Below are 27,418 nucleotides of genomic sequence, written 5' to 3' on the forward strand. Positions count from 1 at the left end.
ACCCCTATACACCCACAATTCAATCACACACAAGTATCATAAAATGATTAGGAGCGGAAGATTTAAAAACTATTTTAGCTAATACTCGACTATTGGTCAAAAACTTTGCAAAGGATAATATTATTTCAGGCCTTCTAAAAAGCTGAAATGTCTGACATCAGTTCTAAGACTTGGACTAGGTGTACTTAAGGTTTAAAATTTCCATTTGTGTGGGACAAATGTGGTTGAATATTTCCAGTTGTGGAAACTATCAAGTATGCTCTACATGCAAGAGAAAGGGTAGAGGAATAAAAGGAGCATTTAAGCACAGCAACAAGCTGTGGCTCATGTTGCTTGTGTCTGAATACACAACTAGGCAACTAGTAGGAGATTCCGGGGCAGGGATATGCAGGAGTGGTCATCAGCTGATAACATGATGTCACCTCTGGGAAAATCCAGATGTGAAATCAGTCCTCTCTAGGAATCACTAAAAACACTATGGCTTTACCACAGAATTTTGGCCAATTCCCAGAGAGGTGAGACATCAGGATTTCCCATCACACCATTGGACGGAGACCATTATTTTATTTTATTTTTCTCTTGATGCCACTGAAAATGGTGACAGGAAACAACTGCTGGGGTGGGGGGCTGACAACTCTAAGCCAGGGCCTTTTTCTTAGTGGCACCCTTACCTTGGAATACCCTTCCCAGAATCTTTTACCAGGTGTCTACCTTGTTTCCCCTTAAGATAGGCAAAGGTATCTTGGTCATCCATGCAAATCTGATTGTCGCTTCACAGACTTCCTGCTAACCGAGAGTATCCCTTTTAGTCAATTTTAATTTTTTATAACATATCATAAACGGTATTTTTAAATGCTTCATCTGTATACCTTTATTTCTGAGACTCGATGCAAATTACATAAAGAAAAACAATGCAATAGGTATCCTATTATGCAATTTAAAAAATGAAAACAGCAACAAAAGTATACAAAAAAGACAATGAAACTGGATTGTAGAGTTAAGACCAATACACTCCAACACCATGAAATGCCTAATTTCAATTACGTTGTGAAATGCATTGGCTGGCATTTTGCAAGAGATAGAAAAGAGGACTATTTTAATACACAACTAATAAATAAAAATGATGCTGTCCAAAACACTGATGCAACAATTTTTTTCAATGAAATTTTGATATCAGGATGGAAATGGTTCAAGAGTAACAGTCTTAATCCCTCGTAGTTAAAAAAGAATGGAAGGAAGAGAAATTGATCAGGCCTGGGGTTGGAGGGATTGCTAACTGGATCTGTCATCATGACCAATGTTACCAAATCTATAATTAATATCCAGACAGGAAAATGGGTTCCCTACCCCCAGAATGCACCTTGGATGTTTAATACACAGTGCTGTAGCTAGCAAGTTTATCATCGGCTGCCTTTATATCATGGACAAGATGCAACCCACTGTATCAGCATATTATCTACTGTCAGAGTGAGATTCTACTAGTACCAGCAGATAAAAATGGAAAATTAGTTCTGAAAGATTGCATTGCTTTCTCTAAAGTGGATAACTGGCAAAACCAAGTCAATTGATCAAAAGACTTAGCATTGGAAATGAAATGCAATAACGTCATTTGTGCTGCGTAAGGCAACTTTGATCGATACGGTTGCTGGGTTATTAAACTCTGATTTGCAGGAAGGGATATTCCTTGAGGAAGCAAAATACCTGTCCAAGGATGATGAGGCCCATACACAGCAATTAAGAACGTGCCAGATCATTTGATAGCAACTCAAGGGTAAGCCAGTCAAGATGCTCAGCTGGAAATCTGTAACTGATGGAACATCTCTCAGCTCAGAATGGTTACCATGAAGACTGTTCTTGACCCTTCATTTGAGCTACAACAGAACACAGTGGAAAATTTCAGGTCTGAATATACTAGCTACATAACATAAAACCTCTACCCATAAAAATTTAGCCAGTCAAAAAGAAGAGTCTTAACCCAGCATTTTGCTAGATGTGCTGGTTACTAGGAAATTACTGTCAGAGAGAATTCAAACGTGATTCTTCCCGCTGTTTTCTGAAACAGTACAGTCCTGGTTTGGCTATACCATGGTCATTTTCTGAATGGGCAAACTGGATGTTATGCAACAGAGAGAAAGAAGTTTTGAGTCCTCTTTCCAGGCAATCATAGTGCTAGGGAACACAAACTATGGCTTATTTCAGACATCACATGAAACCATGGCTTCAATAAACTAATGAGGTGCTACTCACCTCCAGGTAGCTAGTTAGGGTGAACGAAACCAAGACCTGAAACCATGGATTAGAAGTTGGTTTATTAACCACAGAGGCTTGGATCTTGTACCCTTGCACCGTGCTTGCTTCTCTCAAGTTGCTGCAGAGAAAGCCCTCTGCAAGTACCTAGAGACAAGCACATATGAAGCAATGGTATAATAAAAGTACAGCAAAAGTGCAGCCATTTCAAAATGGAAAAATGGCATGGGTGGAGACTAGAGGTGGGCATGAACTGGGAAAATGGCGGTTCGTCGTTCTTCACGAACCATGAACTGCCATGAACTTGCCTGGTTCATGAACTGGTTCATTTGGTTTGTCAGTTCGTAACTTGCAGGGCCGCAGAAGGTCAGTAGAAAGCCCACCCCCCTGTTGCCTAGGTAACAGATTGATCAGTGCCAGGCTGTCTGCAGTGATGAACCGAAAAATGAACCATACAAGCTGCTCTAAAAATGATAGTGGTTAGTCGCGGTTTATCAAAAATGAGCTCCGACGAAAAGCCAGTTTGTGAACCAAAACCATGCGTGGTTTGTGACAAACTTTAGTTCATATTTCGGTTCATGCCTATCTGTAGTGGAGGCTTAGATCCTCTTTCCCTGCACACCATGGACCCCATCTGAATTGGTCCTATGTGTAGTGGAGAGAGACAGTCTAACAGAACTCATCTGCCAATCCAACCCAAGGACATACCTGAGAAAAATGTCTCATGTAGTTAGGCCCTGTCAGACATGTACATCTCTGGATGACCTTGGGTCAGTGTGGAGGAGAGATAGCTGTGAATTTCCTGCATTGGGCAGGGGGTTGGACTAGATGACCCTGGAAGTAACTTCCAGCTTTATGATTCTATGATTCTAATAATAATAATAACAATAACATTTGATTTATATCTTCAGGACAATTTAACGCCCACTCAGAGAAGTTTACAAAGTGTATTATTATTGTCCTCACAACAATCACCCTGTGAGGTGAGTGGGGCTAAGAGAGCTTTGAGAGAGCTGTGACTGACCTAAGTTCACCCAGCTGGCTTCAAGAGAAGGAGTGGGGAATCAAACCTGGTTCTCCAGATTAGAGTCCTGCCACTCTTAACCACTACACCAAACTGGCTCTGTGTTCTCTTAACATGGTTCATGAGATTGTTGTGAAGATCAAATGAAGGTGGGGAGATCAAATGAAGGTGGGGAGATCCACTCATGCTACCTCTGCGTTCCCTGAAGACATGGCTCAGTTTTGCTGGCCCCGTTCCTGATAGTATCCTAGACTAGATGGACCGTTCATCTTAGCGTTGTGGTTCTTACCTTCTTAAAGATTGAAATAACTATTGTTAGGGGTGCTTGATAACTAATAGTACTGATCGCAAGTGGCATCTATGAGCCGCAGGTGACAATATCTGCTAACTCCCTTACTTACCTGATCTTCACTTCATCTTCCTAGAGATGCCACAACTCGTATCTCCATGGCAACCATTTGCCCCATTGTCCAATGTTTGTAGACAGATCTCCTGCTAATTAACGCAACTTGCCTGAAAGGGTTCCCATAGAAAAGGCAGGTGGTTTGACAAGGCACAGCCGACTGCACTACAATGCCGTTTTCATGAGCCTATGTATTGCTTAGAAAAAATAAGCATGTCGTGTTTTTCTCGGCAGAGGGAATCTCTCAGGCCTTGATCGACAGCTTTTTCAGGGAGGGGGGAAGGAAGCAGAAAAACACCCTTCCAACTCCTGATCTATATTTATCTTGCCAGGACATGACATCTCATTATAGTCACAATGTTACACATCTTAGTGGATTTCCTTCTTTGCGAAGAAAATTGATTACCTCGAAGAAGGGCTGCAATTTTCAAGCTGACCTTAGTCAGCTGGGTACAACTGCGTTTGTGTTTCCCCTTGGAAAACAACGCACGCAACACTGCTGGGTTCAACATGCCGTAAACGCCTAGGGAAATGCAACTGTAGCACCAGAACTTAACTCTTCATTACTTCTAGGCTTGGCTGCTCAATGGAGACACAGAAAAAGAGATCATCGTTGAATGTAGTTGCTAATCCAGATCGTGGCCCGCACTGGCATCAGGCTAACAATCCTTCTGTCCTTATTTCTTATTAAACTAAAACTCTGACTTTCTTTCCACTGATTATGAGCACTTTCCAACTGTTGCCTGTTTTCTTAAACCACTCTATCTTTGGTCCTTTATGGCCTCTTATGTTCAGAGCTCCCACCTAGATGTAGAAGCTACTACCAAGTGGGGGGGGGAGTATAAAAAGTTATCTAATTCAGAGGGTGGAAATGCACATTACTAAGTATATAGGGATATTGAAGTGCAGGGTTGTATATGTGTAATCCTCCATTCTCATGCAGACTGTTCTTGCTCAGCGTATGTGAATGTCACTTTCATGGGAGCTCCCTTTCTGTGACTGCATCTGCAAGCGAGTCCAGAAGGCAGAGCGCCAATTCAGCTCTGTTTTCACTGCAAGAACAAGTACTGTAGGCTCCTTTGACTTGCCAATCTGCATTTCTTTAAGGTGTGAGAAGGTATCAAGATCTGCATTTCAACGAATGGATGTGGGGGAAATGGGGATACTTTTAGCAGTTGAGGAGGAATTGATGTCCAACGTGTGAATGTATTCATGTGGAGCGTGATTATATGAGCGAGTGCATGGAAAGTTGGAGTAGGGACACGTGAAATGAGGTTCATTTGAGCGTCCCTGGGTACTTAATAATGTGTACTTCCAACCTAAGTCCAGATAGGATCGGGGAGACCCAGGTTTGAACTCTCACACTACCATGGACATTCAGAAAGTGACCCCAGGCTGGTTGTTGTCTCTCTTAGGGCCAAGCTACAAGTGATGAATGACACTTGAACGGCAAGTGAACGGACTCACATGTATTCCTCCCTGTTCACTTGCAGTCCACTTGATCACATGTGACCAAGTAGAGCGCAAGTGGAGAGCAAGTGAACAGGGAGGAATACATGTGAGTTTGTTCACTTGCCGTTCAAGTGTCATTCATCACTTGTAGCTTGGCCCTTAGTCTAACCTACCTAAAAAGTTGCTGTCATGAGGATAAAATGGAGCAAGAGAAGACTGATGTTGCAAACTGCTTTGTTGTTATTACTGTTGTTTATTTATAGTCCGCCTTTCTCACTGAGATCCAAGGCATATTACATACTACAAGGGAATCCAATATAATCAATAGTACATATAATCAATAGTCCATTCACAGAACAAAAAATATATAATTGATAGTTAGGGCATTCAATGAAACGGATAAAATATGGTTTGGTAACCACAAATTTTGAAAAATATCATAAAGTCAAACACATATGAAAACTTTCTGAATTAAACATAAGTAATTAACAAGACACTGGGGAGGAAAGCAGGCATAAATATTTATTTTTTCTTTCTTTTTTTAATCATTTATTCCACATTAACTTAAAACATAACTATACAAAACCCATTCCACATAAACATAATCATACAAAACCCCAAATATAACAATTCCTAAGGAGTTCCATACATCTAGAAATTCAATAGTTCTTGATAATGAATGTTAGAAGAAACAATATCTTTTTCCTGCAAAAATTGCACAATAGGTGTAAATATTTGAATAAATAAATTCCTGCAGTTCTAGAAATGTGTGACAAGCTTTAAATAATTCCTGTCCCATTATTTCATGATTCACCTTCTTTTTATGGATTAAGACCGTTCAGCATTGGTGATAAGAGTGTCACTTGGGCTGACTCATAATCTTACGGATGTTTCCCTCAAACTTATTTTCCTTTTTTTAAAAAAGTGGGAGGTATACAGCCCTGTTGGGTATGTAGCATCTATTTAAAAAATAGCAAAATGTTGAATGAACCAATTGCAGTTGAGCATCTGGTGGGGGAAAAGTAAATTATTTGAATGGTTTATTATCTAAATTGTATTCGTTAAGAATAGGGAAAGAAGATCATTCAGGGAGCAAATTTAGATCTGAGCCAGCATGTTAAATATTATCTCTGAATCCAACTGGAAGGAAATCTTTTTTTCTAGACTTGCTCTTTCTCCTGCTACAGGCATGAAAGGAAATCATTAGACCCTTTGCTGCTGGCACCCTGCTCTTTTATTTTTAAGTAAAATCTATAACCATGTCAATGATAATTGCTAGAGTTGTGATATAAAATGAAGCCACCGATCTACATGTTTGAGATTGTCCCAGAATCCAAAGGTCTTTGAGAAAATTTATACATGTTTTACATTAGATGTTCAGGTTTCCTTCTCCTAAAGACCCTTGGAGTATTTTGTTAGGATAGTTGCATGGAATATATGTAAAAAGGATCGAGAGGTAGCTTTGGAACTGCTATTAGCAGCTAAGCAGGTACAACTTGTGTGGAAGCATCACCTTTGCTTTTGCAGGGAACATCTATTTAGAAGCTGCTGTCTCTGGCACAGGAGGATGCTTGTCTAGGAACCTCTTAAGATTTTGGTGAGCCTCCCAACATTGGACCTAGAATCTGTGGCAGCTATTTTGCAATGGGTCACACTCACCACCTTAGCAGCCATTTCTGTGGTGCCTGCTACTGTTCTCAGACTTCCAAAAGTGTCTGCAGGTTCAATAAGGTTAGGGACCCCTGGGTTAAAGATAGTTTCAACTGTGTAGCTGTGTTGGTCAGTGGTAAAAGAGCAAGATTTGGGTCCAGTAGCACCGTAAAGACCAATTAGATTCCCAGGGTATGAGCTTTTTGAGAGTCAGAGCTCCCGAGTTCCTAGCGGGAGGAGGGGAGACATGGCTCTTACCTTTCTCTTGCTTTCTTCACTCTTTAATAGTGTTGACAGTCCCGCGGCTGCATGGCAACATCACTTCCATTGATGGCACTTCCAATGATGTCACTGTGCAGGCAAAGAGGGCACAGCATCTTCACAGGAGGCTGATTGGGGCCTCAAACAGGCCCAAATCAGCCCACTTGGGGTTCATAACAGCCTGCAGCAAAGGGCACGAGTGCTCCCGGGGTGGCGTGATGACATCAGTGACCTCGTTGTGCCGCCCCAGGAGCACACCTGAGAGGCCCGTTCCCATGTCTTGCTCCCCTGCTGTCCAGGTAAGTTGAGATGGAGGGGTGGAGGGGTGGATCCCCTGCCCCCACCATTATTATTATTATTATTTATTAGATTTATAGTCCTCCCTCCCCACGAACGGGCTGAGGGCAGATGACAAAATACAAATAAAAACACATGGATAAAACAGCATAATGATAAAAGCCAGATTTAGGGGCATAAGAACAAACTCTATACCATGTTCCTAATATCCCAGGGTGGGATTCACTTCACCCTTCCCTGTCAACCAGAAGGGGAAGAGAGGGGTGGAGGCGTGAGTTGGTGTGCTATTTGCCACCTTTCCTACATGGGGCAGATTACTCATATATGGGAATGGGATCCCTAATACTACTGGATCTGCATCTTACTGGGTTAAAGAGGGACCAGTAGATGTTTAATCCTTCAAAACCCGCAGATCATTCTTTTTTTAGCAATGGTTGTATAGTAATATCTTTTCTGGCCATTTCCATGGAAGAGGCATTGGTGAGTTGACCAGGCCTGGATGCGAACCAGGGTGGGCAAAGTTCAAGCCAACAAGTGTTGACTTTTGCTGGACAGAGGAACACAGAAGAAAATTTCCTCTGTAGCTGCCTAATGCGAAAATGTTTGCTGGCCTATCTCATTCTTCCTAGCAGTAACAGATACCCTGAGAATTGCTCTTTGCCTGTAATGTCTGACAAGTGAAGAATGTATTGTCTCTCGCTTGGTGGGCCGGATTCTTTTTCTCTTAGTCACAAGAATAAGGCTGACTGCAATAAACAGAATATGACCTCCTTCCATCAACATCAGCCATAAAATTAAGTGCCTTTTTTGACTAACTCGCTGCAATCCCGTTCGTCGGTTTATCACTTTCAAACCCCCGAGTTAACTACTGAACTCCCCCTTCTGAGCCCCACTAATTCACGCAGCCCCGTCTGGGAAAGTAAATTACAGCGGAGTCAAATAAGGCTTTCGAAAAGGCTTAATTGCTTATTGGATTCAGCTGAAAGCCTAGGAAGATGCTGCTAGCGGGTGAGGAAGAAGTAGTAAATTACAAGCCCTTCACAGCTCAGAAGAGAGAGATCATTAGGGAAGAGTGAAGACGACAGGCCGGGCTGAGAAGAAAGAGTTGAGGAACTCCAAAGCTGGCGGACCCAGTGAAGAAGAATGGGTGCCAGATATCACATCTGTGTAAGTCGTTTGGCCCTCCCGGCGGGCAGTTGAAGGCTGCTGAGGTTGGGGGCCACTTTTGCTGCCCCGGAAGGAGGAAGTGGTGTTGCTCTCCTTCATGGGCATGCCAGCCTAGGGGCAGAGCCGAGCGTTTTATGAGGCAGCTCCACCCTTCAGGCCTTCCAGTCAGCTCCTCGTGCTCGGCCCGCCCGCCCGCCCTGTAACAGTGCAGGATTACCCAGTTGCTGATTGCTAGGGCCAGTAGGAATTTTTTCCCCTTTCCCCAACTGGCTGAATGGGAGAGGTGTTTTTTGCCTACCTTGCACTGTGCGCATGAGTTGTGGTAATTGGTTATGGTAGAGCTGGCAGAATAGAGTTGGGGAAAGTGAGTGGGCCGGTGAGCATCCTTGGCACATTTCCATTGGTGGGGAATTGGGGTTTGTCAGGACAGGTTGGTATTCATGGCTACCTCCTGTGAGGGTAGACTGCCAGCTGGGACCCCCTGTACAAGTCCTTCCCTCAGGCTTCATGGCGGTTGTGGTTGAAGCTTTCAGGGGGAACTATTTGCCTGGCTGCCCAGGTCCCACCCATGTGCATGGATGGCTCGAACCTGGGGCAGTGGGGCTCACCCAGATAGGTCATGACAGAGGTCCAGGGGGACCCCAGAGCTTGACCAGTTCCACTAGTTAGACCCTTGCTGCATTGACAGTTAATGTATTTTAAATAAAAGTAGTCCTTTAGTACCCAAGCCTTGTGTCTGCCTCTTTATTCTAACTGGGGTGGGGGGAAAATCCAGTTCCCAGCATTGGGCAGTAGCCAACCATTTGTGTGTGTGGAGTTTCTCTCTCATTATTTTCCCTTTTCGCAATCCCTTATGATCCCTGGAAAAAAACATTCCTGTGGTTTCGGGATCCATGTGGTTAAATAGCCGTGTGGGTTGATGGAACAAAATGAGAAAGGATAAGGGAATGAAATAGGCCCCTTTCCCTGTCCTTAAAGATAGGGTTGCTTACTTCCAGGTGGTGCCTGTAGACCTCTCAGAATTACAACTGATCTCCAGACTAGAGCCAGTTTGGTGTAGTGGTTAAGAGCGGCAGGACTCTAATCTAGAAAGCCAGGTTTGATTCCCCGCTCCTCTGCTTGAAGTCAGCCGGGTGACCTTGGGTCACTCACAGCCCCACCCACCTCACAGGGTGATTTTTGTGAGGATAATCACAAAACACTTGGTAAACCCCTCTGAGAGTGGTATTGTCCTTAATGTTAATGTTAAAACAGGGAAATCTGAGTCCCTCCAGCAAGCCTGGGAAAATTCGAAATCATTCTTTATAAGTGCAGCCGGATTATGAGTCCCACCCAAATTCCTAGAGTGGGGTTATCACCTCAGTTTGTAACAGAGCCTTGTATGCATTTCTAAGAGCTCAGTGAGAGCCAGAAACACAAGAGGCACAGCCTGTCCTGGCGTCCGGAGGCAGTGATGCGCATCCTATGCTTCACATGAACAACACCTGAGTAGTAACAGACCTGAATTACCGATGTGTGACACTCCCTAATGTTCTTCCCAGGGTTGCCCTGGCTTGGACCAGCGCTCGACATCTCAGATGCCTATTCAAACTCACTGAACCTCTTCAGGCCGCAGAGCTTGGCTGCAGCCCTGGTGAGAGAGGCCTCTTGAAAGCACTCCAGCGTTCGCTTGACTCCAGCTGGGCTAGAAATCTTTGCCAGAAAAAAAAAAAGAAATTCCTCATTTGTTTAATTTCAGGCACTCCTTCTTCTAAGCCAGGCAAGAGAAAGTTCAAAGGCAGCCACAAAAACGAAGTAATTGGTTGAGACAAGATACTCAGGAGCCAAGATGTTCATAAGTGCAAAGCTGGCTTCATTTAGATCCATTATTTACATATGAGCTCATCTGCAAATCTAGGCCTCCAAATTGTTTTCGGTGTCATTTGGGGGAAAATCTTTTTTCTTTTCTTTGGGAGGATGACTTTTCCCTCCATTTAAATTCCACATAGCTAGCTGACTGTGGTAAAATCAGTGGTAGTTAGGCACCCTCTACGTATCCCTCAGCATTCTTCCCAAGTATGGTCACCAGATCACCCGATCATGAGCAGTGGCAGGAGAAATAAAATAAATGTAAAATAAAAATAAAATCAGTTGGAGCCACTCTACATATTTCCCAGCATTCTTCCTCAGCTATGTTTACCACATCTTCCAATCATGAGCAGCGGCAGAAAAAAATTAAAAATGCTGCCGGTCTCTGTGCCAGTATGTCACTTCCAGGAACAACCCATAAATGACAATGTGTAGTTCTAGGAATTGTCAGAAACTCTATGGTGATAGAAACTCCCCCCATGTCTCCATCCACCAACCTTTCTGCTGGTTGCCAGGCTCCCAACTGTTTCCCCCAAGCGCTTACCCACAAATCCCCAGCACTGAGCTGCTGTACCATAGTGGCTAAGTGGTTGGGCTGCAAATCAGCAATCTGCAGGGTAGACTCCCACTCCTGCCATGAGTTCAGCAGGGGGCCTTGGGTAAGCCACTTGTCTCAGGCCCAGATCCCCAGCTGTATTGTGGGGATAGTAATAACACTGACTTTTTTATTGCTCTGAGTGGGACACTAATTTGTTTAGAAGGGCACTATATAAACAAAGTTGTTGTTGTTGTTGTTGTTGTTGTTGTTGTTGTTGTTGTTGTTGTTCACCCACAGTGGATAGGCTTGCCATTTGCTCAACTGCAGCAGGCAAATCCCTGCTCTCACCCTAAATCACCTCAACTACAATCCCCCATATTTGGGAAATTGAGAAAAGGTAGAAAAACTGGCTAGAAAATGGCCTCCATACTGACAACGTAGGAATTTCCCCTTATCTCTATGGTCTTTTCCATAGAGTTTAGGGGAAATTCCCAAAGCATCTCCACGAAGTAGCATCACATCGTCACCTAACTCTACCATCTCAAAATCTTCCAGCATTTGCTGTGGCTATGTTGGCAACCATAATGCTGGATAATTTGCTTGTCAATTTGTTTTAATTATTTGTTTTCTGCTTCTCTTTACAATATGCTCTGGGCAGTTTAACAACTAAATCAATGCATCCTTTAAAATCAATATAGTATAGAGGTACGACTCTCACATTTACATCTCCTGGACTGAAACTGTTCTGGTGACTGGGTTAGTTTTGAGTTGGTGGTTGTAACTGAAATCTTTGTCATTGTACTTGTGATAATGTTGTAAGCTGTCCTTGTCTTCATTGGTAGCATATAAATTGTCTATATAACTAAACCAGGTTCTTTCCAGAGCTGGCAAAGTCTCCGTGAGAGGGTTGCATTACAAGAGAATTAAGGAGGGATATGTGGAACCAACTGCTGGAGAAACTTCACAAATGGTTGTTGGGGGTTTTCCGGGCTGTATTGCCGTGGTCTTGGCATTGTAGTTCCTGACGTTTCGCCAGCAGCTGTGGCTGGCATCTTCAGAGGTGTAGCACCAAAAGACAGAGATCTCTCAGTGTCACAGTGTGGAAAAGATGTAGGTCATTTGTATCTACTCAGGAGGGGTGGGGTTGAGCTGAGTCATTCTGTAAGAGTTTCCCAGGGTGTGGAATGCTAATGGCGGGAGGCTTCACTGAGTCATTCTGTAAGAGTTTCCCAGGGTGTGGAATGCTAATGGCGGGAGGCTTCACTGTATCCTGAGGAGGTTCTTTCGCATATGGATTGGTGCTTGATGTGCTAATCTTCTCTGCAGGGCTATTGTCGGGTGTGGAGTGTTTTGTTGGCCTGGTGTTTTTCAGAACTGGAGCCCATGCTCTGTTCATTCTTAAGGTTTCTTCTTTCCTGTTGAAGTTTTGCTTATGCTTGTGAATTTCAATGGCTTCCCTGTGCAGTCTGACAAAGTAGTTGGAAGTGTTGTCCAGTATTTTGGTGTCCTGGAATAAGATACTGTGCCCTGTTTGAGTTAGGCTATGTTCAGCCACTGCTGATTTTTCAGGCTGTCCAAGTCTGCAGTGTCTTTCATGTTCTTTTATTCTTGTCTGGATGCTACGCTTTGTGGTCCCGATGTAAACTTGTCCACAGCTGCAGGGTATACGGTATACTCCTGCAGAGGTGAGGGGGTCTCTGCTGTCTTTTGCTGATCGTAGCATCTGTTGTATTTTTCGGGTGGGTCTGAATACTGCTTGAAGGTTATGCTTTTTCATAAGCTTTCCCATCTGATCAGTAATTCCTTTGATATATGGCAAAAACACTTTTCCTGTAGGTGACTGTTTTTCCTTGGTTGTTTGATTCATCCTGGGTTTGATTGCTCTTCGGATTTCATTTCTGGAGTAGCCATTTGCCTGAAGTGCGTGGTTTAGATGATTAATTTCCTCACTGAGAAAGCGCGGCTCACATATCCGTCTTGCACGATCCACTAATGTTTTCATTATGCCTCTTTTCTGTCGGGGGTGGTGATTGGAGTTTTTGTGTAAGTACCGATCAGTGTGAGTTGGTTTCCTGTAGACCTTGTGACCTAACTGAGAGTTTGCTTTGCGGATGACCAAGGTATCCAGGAATGAGAGTTTTCCCTCACTTTCTTTCTCCATTGTGAATTGTATGTTCAGGTGGATGTTGTTGAGATGATTCAAAAACTCCATCAAAACTCCATGTATTGCCTTCGACAATACATCAAACTTCACAAACATTATCCGGACGCTGTTGGCTTCTTCAGAGTCTCTGTACATGAGACGAATTACATGAAAATTCTCAAGCGAAGGGAGATGCAATGTTAGCTGGGAAGGGCAGTTTTAAAAGACAGATCAGAAGGTTTTGTCAATTTCCTCTCTCTACAGAGCCAACAAAGATCGCTCCTCAGAGGGTTTGTTAATTTCCTCTTTGCCTCCTGAAGGCTCTGTCAGTTTCACCTCCTCTTCTGGGAGGCAAAGAGGAAATAAACAAACCCCCTGAGGAGCATCTTTGCTGGCTCTGTAGAGAGGGGAAATTGACAAAACCTTCCGATCTGTCTTTTAAAACTTGGCTTTCCGGCTAACATAGCATCTCCCTTCACTTGAGCATCCTTGTGTAATTTGTCTCATGTACAGAGACTCTCAGATGTTTTGCCTGAAAGGGAACTACCTTTTAAAGAATCTTTTGGTGTCATTTCAGTGTCAACCCTATATGTATTAGTTTCAAATTGGCTGCAACTCACTAGTGATCCACAAGAGAATAATGATGTTAGTCTTTGTTTCTTTTCTGGTTCTCCTATCCAGAGCCAGCAAAGAGAGAAGTGCCTTGCTTTGCAAACCTCTGGATTTCAAAGGCCTTCCTTTATTTCTCACAGAGCCAAGCTACAAGTGATGAATGACACTTAAACAGCAAGTGAGCAGACTCAGGGCCAAACTACAAGTGACGAATGACACTTGAACAGCAAGTGTATTCCTCCCTGTTCACTTGCCTTCCACTTGCTCTCCACTCGATCCACTTGCTGTTCAAGTGCCATTCACCACTTGTAGCTTGGCCCTCACATGGATTCCTCCCTATTCACTTGAGCTCCACTTGATCGAGTGGAGAGCAAGTGGAGGGCAAGTGAACAGGGAGGAATCCGTGTGAGTCTGTTCACTTGCCGTTCAAGTGTCATTCATCACTTGTAGCTTGGCCCACAGATTGTTGTTTCTAGCTGACTGAATGATATCCAGCTAGCATTCTTTCCTAAATAAGTCAGAACTGGAAAAGGCTTATCTCACATTTATGTAAAGTGGGAAGAAGGGGAAATTTCAAAATGCAGAACAAGAGCAATGACCTCATTCTAGATTAAGTCCTTCTTGCACAGGATTTCTCTCGCGATTGTGTTGATTGTCGGATGTTTTCGGGATCATTAAAGCCAACTTTCTCTGCCATCTTAGGGATTTGTAATGCAAAGGACTTTTTAAAAATGAATATGTTTACAGAACAAATTTATGCCTCCCGAAGTCCATAAACGACTGGATTTAAGGAAAACTTAACACAGATAAAAGGATTCATTGTTTTCCTTATCTGCTGTGAGGGATGCAAAAGTATTATTGTTGAGTTTCAATAGTCTGAGTTTTATAAACACATTGCACAGATTTTAGCCCTTCTCACACAGCCTCGGTAAACTATTTTGGCTGCTGCTTGCTATTAGATTTTTTTACTTTTTAGACAAAGCCTGTTTTGTCTCATTTGCAATGCAAGGTTGAGCCGTTTCTTTTGAAAACTGTTTCCCCCATTCTCAGGTTTTGAATGTGCTTCCCATTCACTGTGGAGTATTGTTTGAAATTTCCACAGCATTTCTGACAGCGCCACCTTTTTTATTTTCCCGCCAAATTCCAGTGCATCCTTTTTTTGAACATGTATAGATTAGCACTTTAGCACCATAATAGTAGATGCAGCAGGTTCTCTGAATTCCCAGTGTCCTGGGACCATGACTCTCAACCCCCTGGACTTACCTGGAGGGCAAACAGGAGGCCCTGGGAGACAGCTGCCACCATAAGAGGACCCCTGGTGACATGAGGGCAAGCTGCCAGGTCCCCCGGAGCTGCCAGCACAACTGCCAAGCCTGCCCGGGTGAAGAAGACATGGGCAGTCACTGGCTAAATGGCCAGGCCCACCAGGGCCTAGAGCAAGGTGGCGGGGCCCACAGGAGATGCCGCAGCAGCAGCAGCCAGACCCTCCTCTGCCCTGGGAAGTACAGAGGGGCTGGCCTCAGGAGCTCAGGGGCTCAGCCTGCCAGCAAGGCCCACTACACCCCTGCAAGGGCTAGCATGACTGGGAGAAGCCCAGGGAACTGGTGCCAGGCCTGCCTGGCCCTCAGCCGAGGCAGCCAGAAAGAAGAGGGCAGGTGAACGACTGGCGGAAGACCTGGGCCTGCGAGAGGCCGAAACTTCCCGCCTCCTGACAGAGCGGGTGCCACACCCTCAGGCCTGCCATGGCCCAACCGGCCCCACCCTACAGGAGAGCTGAGGAAATGTGGGGGAAGAGCCCTGGATAAGGGAGCACCAACAAGGCTCCCTCAGTAAGCCAGCTTGGCTGGCAATCATCAAAGGGAGCGGGGGAAACATCGAGGGTAGGGCAAAGCCAGGGGAGGTGTGGGGATTCCCTCAGGGAGGCCCCATAAAAGCGGTCATTTGATGGGAGGCTGAGGAGGAGGAGTTAGGAAACAGGCAAGCCAAGACAGAGAGTGCGCACACGTGTGTGGCAAGCTCAAAGAAACTGGAAGAGCCTGTCAGCCTAATGGAGGGAGAGAGTGTCTAGGGTGCTGTAAACCCCCCTCCTCACACCCATTCTGAGGCCAATCCCTGAGCCAGCTGGAGAGAGAGGCCAACCTGGAGGCCACACCGCCTGGCTCTGGCAACCAGGATGCAGAGTCTCACACCCAACTTCCCTTTTGGAAAAAAAGCAAATCTCTAGCCCCTTTTGTTGCAGAGATATACCTTTTCCCTTATATCTCTGCAATGGAAGGGGCTAGAGACATACCTTTTTTAAAAAAAGGAATGCTGGGGATTCTGAGAACCCACTACACATATCACTACAGCACTATAGGTGTAGTAGACTGTTTTTTTAAAAAAAATTAATAGACCCTGGTAGCCGGGGGGGGGGGGGGGTAGCCACTTCTGGCTCCAGCAGAAAAAGTGGCACTGTTTGAAATGGCCGTAGTGATTTACATACAGTTCATAAATGGATGTAAATGTTGTTTGAAACTGATGGAGTTAGTAGACATGGCTAAACTTACAGCTTTTCTCAGAGATAAAACATGGTCTACTTTTATGATTAAGTGGAAACCCCTTATTGACTTTCTGCATGAGACGGAAAAAAAACCCCAAGCTGATTATTTGGGGATTTGATTTCTAAGAAGATAAATTTGGGGGAAATAAATAGAAGGGGGGCAATAATGAAAAGGTAAATTTTGGAGGTAGCAGAACTAAAACTACATTGTTTGTAAAGATATGATAGGTATTGTAGAGAAAAATAGAAAATGAAATATGTATTATTATTTTTTTCTTTAATTTTTGTTCTTCTTTTCTTCTTTTTCTATCCCCCCCCCCCTTACTTTCTTGTTTTCTGTCTCTTTTTATTAGGCTTTTACTCTGATTACTAAAATAAAGTGTTTAGAAACTGGCACTCCCATGTTACTTTATATGAAGAAAGGTCAGCAGTGGACAACCACTGGGTTAGAATGGAAATGCAAAAGGGGCTTGAAAAGATGGATTAATGATACAATGAAATGGGAATTCCACATGGCAGCCCTGATCCGAAGGCACTGAGTTCCATATATGTGGCAGAACATCTGCATTGTTGCTCTGGTAATCAGAAACCTGGGCTGCCTCCAGAAATGTCTTCCAGTTCCAAAAACAAGACTCCTCCATCCATGAAGGCATTTGAATGGTGATTATGGTTGCAGTATTTGTTCATGATTTTCTCGTCTGAAATATGGGCTGTGGTGTCAGCAGTGCTTTATCAAGAACTGACTATATTTGGAGCACAACTCTGACTGTCAGTCAAAAGAAAACCTGATCTTTTAAAGGCACAGGAGTAAATTTTAAATATAGGCACAAGTGGTCCTTTGTTTATGAATTCTTAGCCCTTAGCTAATATAAAAAAATTATATAAGCTGTACACTGGTATCTCTCTCATGTCCTCCAGAAAAAAAAATCCTGAGAATTGTGGTTTTAGGGGGGTGCTGAGTGTCAGAAAGCCCCTGGCTTCCCTCCTGTACCCCGAACTACAATTTCCAGGTCTTCTTGGGGACAGAGAATGTGTTAAATATGTTTGAAGATTATTGTATGTCTTTAAAGATATATGGCCCTGACCTGGATAGCCTGGATGAGCCTCATCTCATCAGATCTCAGAAGCTAAGCAGAGTCCCCCTTGGTTAGTGGATGGGAGACCTCCAACAATGACCAGAGTTGCAGAGGCAGGCAATGGCAAACCACCTCTGATAGTCTCTTGCCATGAAAATCCTACCAGGGGTTGCCATAAGTCAACTCTGATTTGGGGACTCTCTCCACCACCATCAAAGATACATGACCATGTTTGGAATACAAATTAGTCAGCTTAAGTGTTAAGGATATCATCCATGGATATTATATGGTATAAACCAAATAATGAAGTAAAATTCTGTTGTGCTTCAAAAGCGGAGCACAGAATGAATATTGAACAATATCTTCTACCGCTTAAAATAATAACAATAATAGCACTTACATACTGCTCTTCTAGACAGATTAGTGCCTGACTCAGAGCAGTAAATGCTAGTGTTGTTATTATCCCCACAATACAGCTGGGGAGCTGGGGCCGAGAGGAGTGGCTTACCCAAGGCCACCTACTAAGCTCATGGCAGGAATGGGATTCGAACCAGTAGAGTGCTGATTCACAGCTGAACCACTTAACCACTGTGCTATAGCAGCTCTCCAATATCAGATTTATGTCCATTTATTCTGACCTGTTTGTCCAGTGTAGAAGTAGAAGGGCACTGCTGATACTTCTACTACTATATAAAAGGTAAGCCGTATTAGCAATGACTCACCTTTTACCCTGGCACAGGCACAGGCGGCCGGAAGGCCCAGCGTGCATGCACTGTCCATCCCAGCCCTGACTGGCGCACAGCAAAGGTAGCAATGCCCGCCCCGCCCTCCCTGCCCACCTCTGGCTCTGATTGTGGCGTGGCAGAGGCAACAATGCTTGGCCCGCCCAGCACAGCCATAAAACTAATGGTCTGGCTGTGACTTCCCCATAGATTTGAATCCCAGTGACTTTTATTTTATGACTGTGGCAGCGGGGATTTTCCAGGGCAGATGATATTAGGCTTGTCATCCCCCTGCCCAGGGTGGGGGATCCCCTGCCCTGCCCTGCTGCACCCCCAGCCCCACTCACTTAGCTGGCAGGGGGAAGCACGGGAGCAGGGAGAAACACATGCATGCGCTCCTCATCCGCAGAAGAATCTCAGTGCGCTCTGAGTGAAAACCACCCCTTTGGAGGCAGTTTTCACTTTCAGAATGCAAGCACTGTGGCTCCTTCCTTCGCCCCATTGGAAAATGAGCGTGACAGTTTTCACAAAGGAGCATCTTTCACTCAGTGCATGCTGGGATCCCTCTGTGGGAGGGGGGCATTGGGAGTATGCATGTATGTAGCACGCATTGGGAAGTACCCCTCTTTCTCCTGCCCGCCAGCCTCCTGCAGCCCCTCTGGGACCCCTAGCAACCCTAGATAACATCCATCCCTTCTTTCCCTTAGTTATTGTTTGCACCACAGTTGTTAGAAGGATGGTATTTGTGACTCGGTGATGAACAGGAAACACTCTGCATAGGCTCAGAAGCACTTGCCATTCCAGGTTCAAGGGAAAATATTCCAAGAAAATGTGGGGAAGGTATTGATATTACATTTGCATGACCTAGAACTGAATCCCAACAGTTAGGGATTCAAGGAAATGGGGGATGGTTCATTTTAGGAAGGAGGCACATGCACACAGGTTGCATAGGGAGGAGCGCCTTATTATCCAATCACCAGGACAAGGCTGGCGTGGCTCTGGAATCCTCTATCTCCCCCTACCCCTGAGACAAGGTCCAACCTCAGTGGTGCCCTTGTTACCAGATTCATTTCCTGGCTTTTTCTATTAAAACATCTGCAATAGCAAAGCTGGGAAACACCCCTTCCCTAAGGTCTTGGAGGGCTACTATTAACCAACATCAAATTAGATTTGAGAAAGAGGCGGTTTCATGTGACCCAGAATACACTTTGAGCCAATTATCCAACGCATCTATTCACTACAAAGAGAATAGAAAATGGTACCCACCCACCTTCACTGAGATCTTATCTACAAGAGATGAATTACACGAGGAGGAGCATGGAAAGAGTCACAATGGCTGATTCTGCACACGTTGGATAATGCACTTTCAATGCACTTTATCAATAGTTTGAGGTGGATTTTTTGTTCCGCACACAAAAAAATCAGTTCCAAATGATCTATAATGAGGATTGGAAGTGCATTATCCAACGTGTGCAGAATCGCTCAATTTGTTAGTCAGGAAGCTGAGTTCTAAAAGAGATCGGAAGGCTATGTCCTTTCCCCCTCTCTTGGAGCCCCGTGGTGCAGAGTGCTAAGCTGCAGTACTGCCGCCCAAGCTCTGCTCACGACCTGAGTTCATTCCTGGCGGAATCTGGGTTCAGGTAGCTGGCTCAAGGTTGACTCGGCCTTTCATCCTTCCAAGGTCGGTAAAATGAGTACCCGGTTTCCTGGGGGTAAAGTGTAGTTGACTGGGGAAGGGGAAGGCAATGGCAAATCACCTCGTAAAAAGTCTGCCAAGAAAACATCATGATGTGATGTCCCCCCATGGGTCAGTAATGACTCAGTGCTTGCACAGGGGACTACCTTTTTTTTACCTACAGAGCCAGGGAGATCACTGCTCAGAAGGTTTGTCTACTTCTTCTTTGCCTCTTAAAAGGGGAAGTGAAACGGACAGAGCCTTTGGGAGGCAAAGAAGAAATTAACGAACTCTCTGAGCAGCCATCTCCCTGGCTCTGTAGAGAGGAGAAATTAACAAAGCCTTTTGATCTCTTTTAAAACTCAGCTTCCTGGCTTACACTGCAACTCCCTTCACATGCTCCTCCTTGTGTAATTCGTCTCCTGTAGCTTGGCTCTGAGAGAACCACAAGAGATGCTACCAAAACACTCACTGAGGTTCATAACTGTAGGGCTCTGCCTATTTTATTGGCCACAGCCGGTGGGGAGAAAGGTTTAACTACTCCTGGTATATGATAACTTATAAGAGCCCACATCAGTGCCCAAAGTAACCTATTATGTATCCCATGGTGGATTCTTCTGACTCCATTCTGTCTTGAGATGCGAGCATCCAGGGGAAGCTAGGGACGTCTAAATGCAGCTGCAGGATACAGGTACTTCCAAGTAACTTTTCTTTCATATTTTCTAAAGTCAGCCTCTCTTTATGAACCGATGTATGGAGCCCAGGCCTGCATTCTTGCTGCAATTTCACTCCCTGAAATGTTCCATGCACACATGGATTTACAGCCCTCTGAGAAAAGCAGAGCTGGGCCGGAGATCCTATAAAGTGGCGAAGTCCTATTACTTTCATTTCACATAGCCCAGAACTGACTTGAATTATTGCGCTTCCAAGTGCAACCAGGTCATAGTAATTGGTAATTTTAACAACCTGGGTCTCATTTCTCACCAGCATATTTCCACTGACGTCAACGGAATTAACTCCTGATTTATCCACGGCATATGGAGAGCCAAAAGCCACAACCAGTGGTGCTTGAAACACTTTTGTATGGAGCATGATTTCAGTGGAGGAAAGATCTGGAAAGTCTAATACGACATCCAAAAGCAGACTGGGCTCTGTAAAGCTATAAAGAACATTTGCAGGTTGGCGTCAGTGATGGACATTTAATCTGGAAGCAAAGAGTTCCTGTTAACGGAACAGAGCAGGAGTTTTCACACTTTGCTCCAGGGAACCCTGGGATTCCATAGAAGCTTACTAGGTGTAACTAAATTAAGAGATCAATAACAAAAGACAACTTTCCCACTATTACTAATCTTCTCTGGCAAGAAGAAAATATGGAAACTGCTGGATTTGACTAATGGTTAAGATCGACAGGATCCAAGAGGGACCTGGAGTTCTCCGGGATTTACAACCACAAAAATCAGTTCCCCTGCAGAAAAGAGCAGCTTTGGAAGGTGGATTTTATGGCATCTTGCCCTCGCTGAGCTCCCCCACTCCCCAAAATCTGCCCTCCTCAAGTCTCCAGGAATTTTCCAAACTGGAATGGGCAATCCTGCATATGGTTTATCTAGTTCAGCACCCTATTTTCCACAATGACCAACCACAAGGTCATCCAGTGGCCCTTGGAAGGTCAACACATTGAGTATGGACCCTACGAGAGCCAGTTTGGTGTAGTGGTTAAGAGCAGCAGGACTCTAATCTGGAGAGCCGGGTTGGATTCCCCACTCCTCCGCTTGAAGCCAGCTGGGTGACCTTGGGTCAGTCACAGCTTCTCGGAGCTCTCTCAGCCCTACCCACCTCACAGGTTGTGAGGATAAACATGACATACTTTGTAAATGGCTCTGAGTGGGTGTTAAGTCATCCTGAAGGGTGGTATATAAATCGAATGTTGTTGTTATTGTCATTATTGTTGTTATTGTCATTGTTATTGTCGTCATTGTTGTTGTCATTGTCGTCATTGTCATTGTTGTCATTGTTATTGCTATTGTTATCATTATCGTTATCACTATCGCTATCATCATTGTCATTATCATTATCGTCGTTGTTGTTATTGTCCCAACGTTTTGTATTTCAGCAGCAAGTAGTGTGCTCCACGATGCCGTGTTCCAGCCTTGACGTGGTGTGATGCCAGAGTCCTGTGCATCTCCTGCTTTTGTTCCAATGTACCACCAGTGTTGGTCCTTCAATAGCTGAGATAATAAATCTCAGGGTGGAGAACTCACATTTCTTTCTCCAAGCTATTTATGTGACGACGTGGTTCCCACAGAAGGAAATGATCTGTGGGTGGGCAGGCTTAGCACCAAGAAATCAATAGCTTGGGTTGCAGATGTCTGCAACAGCTGCCTCGCGGTTGTGGTAAATAAAACAAATTCAGAAATCAGGAAGGAGCCGGCAGCACAAAGTGAGGGATGAGTCACAGCAGGGATGGCACCGGGAGACAACCTGTCACTACAATAAACTCCTGCTTCCCTTCTCCCGCAAAGAATTTAGAAATTGGCTTTTTGGTCCTTATGCAATCATCTGAAGATCAGCATCTAGTCTCTTTCTTACTCGGTGTCCAGGTTCGGCCTTTGATCGTTCACAAGCAGCATATAGCTAGCATGTTCTTCTCTTTAGTATCTTAGTCTTAAAATTTTTATTTATTTTATTTATTTATTTTACTTACGTCATTTATAGTCTGCCTTTCTCACTGAGACTCAAGGCGGATTACACAGTATGAGGTTAATACAGTCAGTATCAAGTACATTTCAATACAATACCATCAGGTAAACAGATAAAAGTTTAAAGGCATAGCATTAGCAAGGATCCAAGACATAGTAGAGATACTGGAGCAAAACATAATCAATTCTAGGACTAACATTAGACAGCATGGAGCACTGGTTGTACATAGGAGTACGTATTTAAAGTAGCAGATAATATATAAGGCAAAAATAGCGACGAAGTCTATGGTCCCCAACTTGTCAGTGAAGCACCTGAGACCCCATCCCTACAATGCAGCCCTCCCATTTGAGTAAAAAGCCTTTTTGAATAGTTTGGTTTTGCATCATTTACGGAAAGCCAGGAGAGTGGGGGCTCTTCCTCAGGCAGGTCATTCCGCAGGATAGGGGCCGCCACAGAGAAAGCCCATGTACAGGCTGCCGCCGCCTCTGAATTAGAAATGAGTTGGTATGGCTGCTTTGAGGTCTGTACCCCCCCCCCCGGCTGATTCTGTATGTTGACATTGGGTTAGATCTTCAAGTTCTATTCGCCCTTTATCATCTATCTATTTACACCATTTTCTGCTGTGTTGATAGTTAAGTTGTAAGTAGCAACATACAAATAATGATGGAAAATGCCCCTCATTTTTAGGAAGTAAACTTCAAGTATGGAAACTGCTTTAATTCCCACAAGGAAAAAGCAAAACCAAAATTGAACCAGTCAAGGAAGCTTGCCGAATTGGGTCTTACCCTTTCTCTGAAACTGAAAATTCAGTTTAGCTGCTATAACAGCCTATTGTTTCAGTGGAATAATAAATGGTAGTTTCTCATATCATATCTTCCATATGTCAACAATTGTATGATAGTTTCAGGTGGGTAGCTGTGTTGGCCTGCAGTTGAAGATCAAGATCCGGGATGAATAGTTGTTCTTTAAGGTGCTATTGGACCTGGATCTTGCTCAACAAATGTATGAATTTGTCTATCAAAAATATTAAAAAGGCTTTCCAAACTATCTTACAAGTTTCAATTCCCTTTAAACCGGAGTTATTTTTGTTAAATTGTATGCCAGATGTACTGAACAAAGAACAAAAACACCTTATAGTACATGCAGTAACAGCGGCGAGAATTTTATTAGCGTCTTACTGGAAACGCCCACCCCCACAAGAGGATCTAATAACAAAGATAATGGAAAATGCGGAAATGGACAAATTAACTTCATTACTGAAAGGACGAATGGAAGAAGACTTTTCTGTCCCATGGACCCCCTTCTACAACTGGATTAAAATTAAATATAAAGACTAGAATGTAGTAAATATATAAAGGCACTGTTGTAACTTATTACCAGTAACCACAGTCGAACACTTGGTAGGAAAAATATGATGTATAGATAAATAGAATGTTGATGTAAGCAGTATAAATGACTTCCCCCCCCCTTCTCTTCTATCTCTCCTTCTTAACCTTCCCCTTTCCTATTTCTACCAATAAAATATATATATTTTAAAAAGAGTCTTCCTTAATGTGCCCTCCCTTGGGATCATCCATACACCTACAGCAAGATCTATTTTTCCCCTCTGTGGAGTGTCCAGTTGTTTGGAACAGTCTGCCAGAGCAGGTAAGCAAGGTGCCTTCGCTTACTATATTTACAGTGATCCAGAGGATTTAGCCGTGTTAGTCTGTAGTAGCAAAATCAAAAAGAGTCCAGTAGCACCTTTAAGACTAACCAACTTTATTGTAGCATAAGCTTTTGAGAATCACAGTTCTCTTTGTCAGATGCATGTTCTCTTCATTGTTAGAAAAACAAGTATAGCAGTCTTATTCCAGAGAGGCATTGGTGGCGGGTGAATCGTTTCGGCAGATCTGGCTCAGTATTTGTTGAGCCTTCCTGTGTGTTTGAATTTGTGTGCATTTAAAATCTGGGGTGTTTTAAAAATGTAACGTCTGCATTTTAAGCTGTTTTACTTTAGTTAATCGAACTGTTACAATTTATGTCATTGCTACATTGTTCACTGCCCTGCGTCCAGGAAGATAACGGGGGATCGTTTTAAGTAGATAGCTGTGTGGGTCTGCCGTAGAACAGCAGGATTGGAGTCCTGCGGTAACTTAGAGAGCAACATGATTTTGAGGGTATGAGGTTTCGAGAATTAAAGCTCCCTTTTTCAGTTGGTCAGCAGTAGATTGTGGATTGTTGTGTTGTGTTCTGAGGCTTGATTGCAGTACTCCTTCAGATGTAGATGCCCAAAAAGACACCTCCAAGTCACTACAGAACTATATCATCTGTATAGATTTAGTGGGGCGGGAGGCTAGTCCTCATGAAAGAACAGATTCCTCTGCTGAGGTGAGAGTGTGCTACAAAAGGTTGACTCGACGATATTGCTGGAGGAGTTTTTGTTGTGGCACAAGACTAGATAATTTCTTGTCTTTCTGCAGGGAGAGTTATAGACAGCTTACTTTCCTTTGCAAAAATCCTGGTAACCAGGTTGATTCCTTACGAAGATGTCCAGTCCAGAGAGGATCTTGTTGATCTGTTTCTCCTTGCTGTACAAGACACTGATTGGATGTTTAAGCAATTCCTCGGAGAAAGCCCCATAGTTTGTACGATAAGTGCTTTGTAACGGATCGAATCAAGTCTGAATTCTCCCTAGAAGCTAAAATGACAAAACTAAGCCTATCTCTGGAAAAGTCAATAATGCTAGGAAAAGTGGAAGGCAGAAGGAAAAGAGGAAGACCTAAACTGAGATGGCTGGACTCAATAAAAGAAGCCACGTCCTCCAGTTTGCAGGATCTGAGCAAGACTGTTAATGATAGGATGTTTTGGATGTCTTTCATTCATAGGGTCCCCATTGGTTGGAGGTGATTTGACAGCACATAACAAACACAGATATAATATCAAGTCTTTGGCATTCGGGAAGAAAGATAATATCAGATTGTACTTGTGCATTTTTTTCCGTGAAGTTGATAGATTTCCTCTTCATGCAGCTGAATGTGGTGCCTTCCATGAAGATAGTTTTATGTTGGTCTGCAATAGAACAGCAGGATTCGAGTCCAGTGGCACTTTAGAGACCAACAAAGTTTCCAGGGCATGAGCTTTCGAGGGTCAAAGCTTATACCCTGAAAATCTTCTTGATGTCTAAAGTGCCACTGGACTCAAATCCTGCTGTTCGATGTGGGATAGATATTTTTTTAAGTAAATAAATTCTTCTTGCATGCCCATTTTTCCCCTTAGTCCACATGAAGCTGTCTTAAACTGTTCCATCATGACTAATGGGAACTTGTATATTCAGAGACAGTAAACTTCTGAATACCCCGACCTGGATAGCCTAGGCTAGCCTGATTTCATCAAATCTCAGAAGCTAAGCAGGGTTAGCCCTGGTTAGTACTTGGATGACAGACCACTAAGGGCAACCAAGCTTGCTATGCAGAGGCAGGCTATGGCAAACCACCTCTGTTAATCTCTTTCCTTGAAAACCCCAGCAGGGATTGCAATAAGTCAGCTGTGACTTATTGGCACTTCACACCCACAAACCTCTGAATACCAGTGCTAGGAGGCAACATTAGAGGAAGGCCCTTTAGGCTTTGTTTGTTGGCCCACCACAGTAACTGGTTGGCCACTTGGTGCGACAGACTGGTGGACTAGATGACCTACTGATCTGACATTCTTTGGTGTTTGGCTGAGTGCATTAGAAGCTTGGTCAAACGTCTTAAGAGTATTGAGGATCAGCTTACAGTGGGCTCAGAGATCCCAAAATGGGAATGTTCATTATTCTAGCTCTCCGAATTTCAAACCTCCATAGAGTTTACTAGATCTGTGAATCGCTAATTCTGTTGCCGTTCCCACTTAGGAGGAAGAAGTTTAAAAACTTGTGACTCATGAATCATGCAGGAGTATGATCCTTTCCTCTTTTGTGCCTGCCTCTGCATGACTCTTTCCTTCACTCCTGACTGAGAAAGCTCTGGAGAAGAACCCAAGGTTGGTTCCTTGTAAGTCACTCTTGAGACAGATGATCTGGTGCAACAGCTCCTCCTGCTGGAAAAGCCATGTCAGTGCTAGAAAGCTCTGGGCTAAAGACATTTGTGCGGCGCCTATCTAATATTCTAAAGGTTGTATAAATTACCAGTCATGGTAGAAAGGAGCAAGAAGGTCACAAAGCAAAATGTCACAAAGTAGGAGCCCTACAACAGAAGTGAATTTATTATTCTAAATCCTCCTCAGGAGGTAAATCTGGAGATTGGCTATTGTTCAAAAAAGAAAAAAAATCAGGCCGTATATTTGGCATGCAGAAATCTGACTACCAATTACAGGGGTGTGTATGCCTTTCAGGATTGGCATTTCTACTCCCCAAATATACATGACCTTCAAGTTCACTATTTAAATGCATATCTCAAAAAACTTCCAACTTCGTTTTCTATGCTAACAATGCATAACTTTGGCTAGAGATGACTTCTTTATAAAGTATTTCGCCATATGCGAATGTTCACTGAATCTCTTTACTATTCATCGTGCTGAAGCCAACAAATTCTCTGTTCTATGCAAGACTAAAATCCAGAAACACTAGATAACATTAAATAATTGTAACAGGAAGCTTTTTGCAACACGGATAGAATTACTTTTCTGCTGGCCAGAAAAGAACTGCTAGTAACCAAACTGCGGAGTTACAAAATCATAAATAGGTGGTATTTAACACCCAGAATGATATCATTAATCTATTCCTCGTCGTCACCTTTTTGCTGGAAAGGTTGTAAAGAAGTGGGCACCTTTGCCTATTGTTGGTTGGGGTTGCCCCCACATTGTAAAATTTTGGACAGAAATACTAAATATTATCAGAGAGATAACAGATTATGATATTCCTTTATCACCAAAATTAATATTTTTAGGATTGTGGGGACAAACAATTCCCAATATCAGAAGAGATCTTATTAACTCATTTTAGTAGACATGGGGCCATTTGATAATGGAGAAAATTACTGACAAATTAGACCAAATGGAACACTGCTCATTAGAAACAGACTTTTGGGGGAAATGGAAGTTAAAGAC

The sequence above is a fragment of the Eublepharis macularius genome, chromosome 7 (assembly GCF_028583425.1).
Source record: "Eublepharis macularius isolate TG4126 chromosome 7, MPM_Emac_v1.0, whole genome shotgun sequence".
Taxonomy (NCBI): Eukaryota; Metazoa; Chordata; class Lepidosauria; order Squamata; family Eublepharidae; genus Eublepharis; species Eublepharis macularius.